General features: G+C 42.9%; 1 long non-coding RNA gene across 1 annotated transcript in view; it reads right to left on the bottom strand.

Moving 5' to 3' along the window:
* Positions 1 to 6,409: 6,409 nt before the first annotated feature.
* LOC109307608 overlaps positions 6,410 to 7,603 on the bottom strand; it is a 7,668-nt gene continuing 6,474 nt past the window's right edge. The window contains exon 3 of the long non-coding RNA XR_002100308.1: positions 6,410 to 6,420. This is a non-coding gene — a long non-coding RNA (uncharacterized LOC109307608). The remainder of the gene's footprint in view (positions 6,421 to 7,603) is intronic.

The following is a 7,603-nucleotide window of genomic DNA, read 5'->3' as shown; positions in this document are numbered from 1 at the left end:
TCACAGAGACAAATCATGTCTGTTCCTCAACAGGTTCTGTTTGCAATACAATCATGTTGTTTCCAGTGCCTAGGGTGAAAAATGGTTATAGTCTAGATCTATTGCTGGATTTCCTTTAGTGCTGCTGTAGAAGAGGTGTTTGAGGAAGGATGGTGAGCTGGAAAATGGGAGATTATAACACTGGTTATTTCATTGGCCACCCCCTCAAACAATTAACAATAATTTAATGTAGATTTTTCTGTCCCTTTTTTTTAGCGTGATGATGTATTTAAACATGCATTTGCAATGCATGAAAATGCACAGTTTAAGGGCCAGGATCAATTGAAATGAAGCCTACACTTGTTCAGAAGATTGATCTGCTTTTGGGTTTCTCTCTGAAAGTTTGGCACAGCTTCAACTCTGAACTCTGGTGTAACCTTTGGCACTACTATGGTCCTAAAGGTGTAAGCCCTTAGTCATAGTGTTATATGATATCTTTGAAATGAAAAATAAGGTAGTGTAAGAATGATGATATAGCCATGATTAGCAAGGAATTATGCAAGGCAAGGATTTCTTAGGGTGTATAGTTGGGATGAGGTTAGACAAGCTTTCAAAACCAAGACATTGTTTTTCAAGTGACCTAATGAAGAATGTTTTACTTCTGAAAGCGTGTCTAATTCTATTCCAACCACACAGTTGGTCCAATAAAAATTATCACCCTAAGAAATCGTTACCTCTCACTAAATAAATGGAATATTCTATACTTGAAAATATACACAAATGTTGATTTTTTGGGGGGAGTACAAGTAAAAAACCAGAAAAAAGGAATTGTCAATTCAGAATTATAACATTATAATAGAAAAGCTTAAGCCAACTGGCTCAAAGATAACAACATTTACCATCCAATCTGCCTCACTCTTAGAATGTTGTTATTTGCTCTTTAGATTGTAATAATGTACAACATAGTCCATCAGCCTTTTGGAAGGTTAAAGAAGAGCAAAGCAACGTGCATGATTATAAAATGTTGAAGTGTATGTATTAACTGAAAAGAGTCTTCAGTCTTGAAGGAAAATATCTTCTCCCACTAGGATTCCATTTATCTCACCCTGGTGCAGTTCTAACAAGTTAGAATAAACTGAAAACCTAAAACCGAAGTCTGGATCCCACCGCAAGTTTCCCACTTCTTTCAAAGGCAAAACAAAAACCCATTTTTTTCTGACTCTGGAGTGTTCAGAGGAAAGAGGCAAGGAGAGATAGAGAAAGTTTAGGGCTGTACACACCGAACCAGTCCTGTGTCTTAGGTTCTGAACTCTGTTTTTTGGCTTGGACTCATATCTAAAAACTAATATAGCTTTCTAAAGTTACACTTCAGGAATTCTTTTTTGCAAACAGTATTCATAAAAGCTAAAAATTGTGGGGAAAATTAGCATTGATGGATGTTTTCTTACCCTCCATCAGGAAATGATGTACTTGAAACTCATTACAGATCTTCATAGAAACTCTGTTCAGTGTGCCTTGGGCTTTCTGCTGATCAGCACATACTGTGTTCACTGCATAATTCATCTCTCTTGTGTCACGTTTAATGTATAACATGTATTTCCTGTTAATTATGAAAAAATGCTTCTTCTGGAGACATAATCATGAAAGTGCTACAGAAATTAGAAAACATGAAGCAACATTTTACTCCATTTTATGTGAAAACTTTTGTTTGGTGTAAGTTCACTATTCCCTTCCAGCAATAGGAGAAAGTGGGGGGAAATGCTGCCAGAATTTAGCAGCTGAGAGTGGTTTAATTCCCCACTCCAGCTGTAGTCTTTTTTCTTAGTAAGGCCAGACAAGAGTTTCTTAAATGGGTCTCCTACTCATCAATGCCCCGCTTTTCTTTACTGGGGATAGGTAATGGAGATATGGATGAACAGACTCCCAATTCTCTCCCGTGTTCAACCAGATAATGCCTGAGCAGTTTGATATCCTGCAATATTTCACTAGCCAAAATGGAAGGATAGACCATATTCAGTGGTTCTCTGCTTCCCTTCCTGCTCCTCTCCCTCTCCACTCACAATATTTCCTTTCAGTTTGTTTTGTCGTTGGTCTGAGTAGAAGTCTTACATAGAAAGGGAATCAGTCTCAGCATCCTAACCACACCAAGGCATTTATGATACATGCCACTCTGGGAGAATATAGGGGTAATGGATCACAGTTGCAGAGACGGGCAGGAGGACAAAGTTGGAGATTCAGCTTCTTTGGTCAGATGAGCCCTGGAAGTGGGCATCTTTGTACCTGCAACCTGGCGTGTTCCAGTTGTATGTTGACTCCAGCCAGGGCCAGCCCAATGTATAATCCATCCACCTCCTCTTGCTAATACTCTCCAAACCATGGAAACCTTGAGGACAGTCACTGGGAACAAATGCAGAAGGGTCTTATTGGTGGATCTCCAAGTGTGGAGGGTGTGAGAAGGGGTAGGTGGGCAGGGATTCTCACAAGCATGTTGGCCAGACTGCAAGGTAAATGTGCCCTAAAAGCACAAGCACCAGAAGGTAAAGGAATCCTAACTCATGATCTTTGAAGAACTGGGGTTAGCAATGCTGCAAGTGCACAAGATGAAGTCTATCAATCCAAACTCTAAAACAGTCATTAAAAACAGTAATATAAACATCAACCTCTGTCATTGTGGATAACTAAAGAATGCAGCAGCATCTTTTTTAGGAAGTGAAGCCATAAACCATTCCTGAATAATGTAAATAAGCATGAAACAAAATGTAAAGAAAAAGCATCATGACATTTGCTTTTATGATATGCAGGGATTTTGCATAGTTCATCTTATAATAAAAGCTTTTCCCATCACCTTAGCATTTCACCTCAGGGCAAATTCATAGATTTTTCTATGTATTGATTGTTTTTTATATCCTAAATGAGATTTAGGGAATAATAGCTATTTTTTATCTCTAGCTCTGTGTTTTGGAGTTCATTGTCTTGCCACTGTTCATTCCATTATTAGGCACTGAACTTGTTTTGTACTCCTTGTATACTTACGGGTATTTTACATCAAAAGGTATTTGATTTCTTTTGACATATTTTATCTGTTTGAAAGTTGGTTAAAAGGTTAGCAGAAAGCAACAGAATTGGTAAAAATCTACATAATACTTTTTGCGGATAAATAATGAGCGTTCCATGCAAGGAACTGAAACTACAGAAGAACGCTAATTATTCATCTTTCCAAATCCACATACTTTATGAAAAGTTGTATTGTCTTACTTTTCCCCCTTCCAGAGCTCTTTAATTATTCCTTCTCATGGACTAACCAGTAAAATGGACCTCCCTGTTTAAATATATGTGTGCATATGATTTGTGCTCATTTGCAACAAACTTTTGTATGAAAAGATTGTTCTCAACAGACAGTGCTGGTATAACTTTTAAGACAGTTTAAAACAGTAATATTTAACTATACTGGTTTTAATAATTTTCAGTTCTGTACATGAAATAATTTAGATTCCTGCAATTTTTGTCCAGAGAAACTCAGAAATGCTGCGTTCATTTGATTTCTCCAGTGAAGTTTCACCATTAAAAAGACTACTGAATTAATCTTGCTGAAGAAAGACTCCATCACCATCTTACTAGCTTCAGTGAAAAAAATGAACCACACTCTGCAGCTAGCTCTTTGTACTGGACTTTTAAATTTAAGAATGATTGGCAATTAGAGGAAATGACTGAGATTCATGTGGATGACATTGATAAGACCACCCAAATACCTAGATAGATTCTTTTTTCATTTTTCAGCTGCGTCCAGACAAGCGTGGCCGTGAGGTGCGTGGCCATGAGATATGTGGCCCCACGAACACATCTGCAGAGCCACTTACTGCACATTCAGGTGTTCTCCAGGCTGCAAGGTAGCAGCATGGCTTGAGGGGGGGGAACATCCTGGGGTAAAAAAAATCCACACAAAAAATGTGGGCCAGTGCACACAGAGACAGTGTAAAACTGGAGACTAGCCAACCAAAATCACACTCTGGATGCTGGCCAGGCTCTGAGCAGCAAGATCGCTGCAGCTCCAGCCTCAAGAGGCCCCCAGGATCTCAGGTAAGGCCGTTGGGGTTACCCCACCTGGGGTAACCTGCTGTGTGCCAGAAGGCACATGGCACAGGCATTCCCTAAGGACAACTTGCAGCAGCACAAGGTATGTCACTGCTTCTTGTACCCAGGGAAACAAATGTCCATGCTCATGTAGACGCAGCCTTCATGTGCAGAAGTATAACATAAGATTCAACATGTTCCTTCATACCATATTGTCCTATCCTGAACATATTAAACTGTTTCATGTCAATTTGTCAAGATTATTAGAGAGGATTCAGAATGAAGGAGAGGAGAACAGACAGACACTTTTGCAACTCACTTCCCTTATTTGTCTGCCTACTCTGTTTTAACACACACACAAAGAACACCACATGCATTCTTGTTATAACACACTCCATACAGATCCCATGCTCTTAAGAGGCTGATCCAAAGCCATTGCAAGGACTTTGGATCAGGTCCCCAGCTGAAAAACTGAAAGACCTTGCCCTGTGGTCTTCAGGCTGGTATAGGTGAAAATGCTACATAACTAGCCTCAGGCCAGCCCTCTAGTTGCAGGGCTGACCAGAAGCAATTTTGCTTCCTGTTGGCATCTACACGTATGTTACTGCTCAGTAAGTAATCCTGAGTAAATATGCTACCTGCAAATTATGTGTGTATATATTACACACACTAAATCATGCGTACATCATTAAATCATGAACATTAAATAAAATTAATTGTTTCCAAATTATTTCAGAGATTATTTTCATAAAATATTTCTACCCAAAGCATCTGGCAAACTATAAGAAAGGCTTCTTTTATCTATTAGTGGCATAAACAGCTTACTAGGGAGAACATCATTCAGTTTTCAGGTACTTTCTTGGGCATGTCTACTTAATATATAGTTCAGGCCATATTTCTTCCCTGATAATTCTTTCTTTTTCTATGATTCCTTAACTAGATTGGATAAAGTAACATGAATTCCCCTAACCCTAAATCTCTCTGTCTAAATGTGCAGCTCCCCTGATATCCTCTGTTATCTTGGTTACATTGCTAGCATGTTTTGCTTTTAACATTAGCCTAGTGTGTGAAACGAAGTGCTAAAACAAAAAAGGCAGCAGTCACTAGATGTCATCATTTGTAATGAAAAATGAATATCTTCTTAATCAGACTTATTCTTTCTCCTGGAAGAGCACATCACTCTATATCATGAAAATGAACAAGCAGATGTTTCCAAATATGCAGCAATGCACACTATGCATTTCAACTATCCTCCTAACCTCCTAACACACATTTTAACTATCTTTTTATTTGCAAAAAAATCCACTTCCAAAGCATTTTATAAAGTGGTTGGAAGAGATTTTAAAATTTAATAAAATGATTGAAATATTATAAATACTTACGAAGAAAAACCCAGTGTTTGAAAGACACAAAACAGTTAGTTATATCATTCCTAGACTTCTCACAAGTTTTTTTTTAGCTATATCCCTGAAGAGGAGTCAGGCAGAATGTCTAGAGAATAATTTGACACTGACTTCTAGAGTAGCCATTCAGTGGGTGCTAGATGATGAAAGAAACACAGCTCTTAGTATAAGAATCCTGTTGAAAACTTGTGGCAGCTTTAAAAACAAAACTGAGTAGAGCTTTCAAAATGGGAACAAAGCACATTATGAACCTGATACCCTCTCATTTTATATTTGAACTTTAATTCGTGATCCCACCCACAAAACAATTGCTAGTTGCTTTTCATTTTCAATCTCAGTGAAACTGAGAGAAGGGAAAGAGGGCAGTATGCAACCTGATGCACATTTATGTTCAGACAACAGAAATAACTGGGTAGCTTACAGGCAGCAGAGTGATGGCACAATCTGGTTATTGCAATCATCTGTGCTGAAGACAAATTCATTTATAATGTGTTTTATCTCTGTTATATGAGATTGTGGTTTCCTTTCGTTAATGGATTCTTTACTAGGTGTATAGTAGGCCTGTGCAAATAGGGAAGTATTCACTTCGGATTCAGATTTGAATTCGGCCAATTCGGAGGACAGTGATTTGATTTGGTGATTCGAATCACTGTCCCCATTTGATTTGGCCGAATCAGAATTGGAGATTCAGCGCTGATTCAGAGATCCGGATTGGCTGGGGAGAGTCAGGCACAGCTGGTCAGCTACAGGTTCTCCTGCGGCTCCTCCAGCTGTGCCTGGCTCTCCCCGGGCAGGGGGAATCATGGGAGAAGCCCCTATGGCTGTCCTGCCCAGCCTCCCAGCAATTAAAAAAAAAAAAAAGGCCCCACACTCACTGGCTGCAGCAGTGGGGATCAGGGCCTCTGTGCAGCATGGGTCAGCAGGGGGCAGTGGGGATTGCCCCCACCATTTAACACCCTCATGGCAGCTGCCCCATGGCATGGGTACAGCGTGGCTTGGCAGGGCGCCATGCACTGTCTGGGAGATGGGGCCACTGAGGCTGAGCGGTGCCAGGCTCCAGCTGACTGCTAGAACTGCCCTGGATCCCAGACAGTACGCAGTTCCCTGCGAAGCTGCACCTACGTGATGTGACAACTGCCGTGTGGGTGCCAAGCAGCGGGGGCAATGCCTGCTACCATCTGCTGCCCCACACTGTCGGGGGGGCTCTGCCATGAGCCCTCAGGCCCTGATCACCACTGCCAGAGCTGGTAAATACAGGGCTTTTTTTTTTTTTAAGTGCTGGGATGCTGGGGCCAGGCAGAAAAGGTGGCGCATCAGTAATGGGGCTGGGCAGGGGGGGAAATCAGGGAGTGGGGGCTGTGTGAGGCACTCTGCCACATAGCCCCAGAGCTCCCACAGCCCCTTTTACAGCCAGTGAGTACAGGGTGCTTTTTTTTATTCCCAGACTGCTGGGGTCAGGCTGCGAGGGTGGGGATTAGGTAGTGGGGGCTGCATGGGGCAGCTCTGCCACAAGCCCCCAGAGGCCTTGATTACTGCTGCCAGAGCCAGTAAGTGAGGGGCTTTTTTTTTGTATGTGCCAGGAGACTGGGGCTGGACAGGGCAGCCATGGGGGCTTCTCCTGCAGCTCCTCCAGCTGTGCCTTCCTCTGCCCCAATGGGGGGAGCTGTGGGAGAAGCCCTCATGGCTGCCCTGCCCAGCCCCAGCCCCTGCCCAGCCCAACCCAGCCAGTGCAGGAGCAGGGGGCATGACACAGGTGTGGCTCATTCCAGGTGGCAGCAGGGCATAGCCCCACTCCCAGTGCTACCATGCCTACATCAGCACTGGGAGCAGGGGCTTTTGCCTGCCGCCACTTGACAGCCGGTGCAGGGTGGGTGCAGGGTGCCAGCATGGCAGCACTAGGAGTGGCAGCTACACCTTGCTGCCACTTGCTCCCTTCCACCTGGGGTGAGCCACACCTGCATGCCACCCCCCCACCCCAGCCCTGTCTGGGCAAGTGACAGTAGGGCATAGCCCCTGCTCCCAGCACTGCCATGCCCACATCCCATGCCCCACCAGCCCCCTCCCTGACTAATGCGTCCCCTCACCCCAGCTGGGCAGCTTGTCCCAACCCTAGCCCCAATTCCTCACTCCCCCACGCCCCTTCCTTCCCC

Source organism: Crocodylus porosus, unplaced genomic scaffold, assembly GCF_001723895.1.
Source record: "Crocodylus porosus isolate Cpor-Errol unplaced genomic scaffold, CroPor_comp1, whole genome shotgun sequence".
In the NCBI taxonomy this organism is placed as follows: Eukaryota; Metazoa; Chordata; order Crocodylia; family Crocodylidae; genus Crocodylus; species Crocodylus porosus.
The sequence above is the reverse complement of the archived record's forward strand: the minus strand, read 5'-3'. Positions and strand labels throughout refer to the sequence as shown.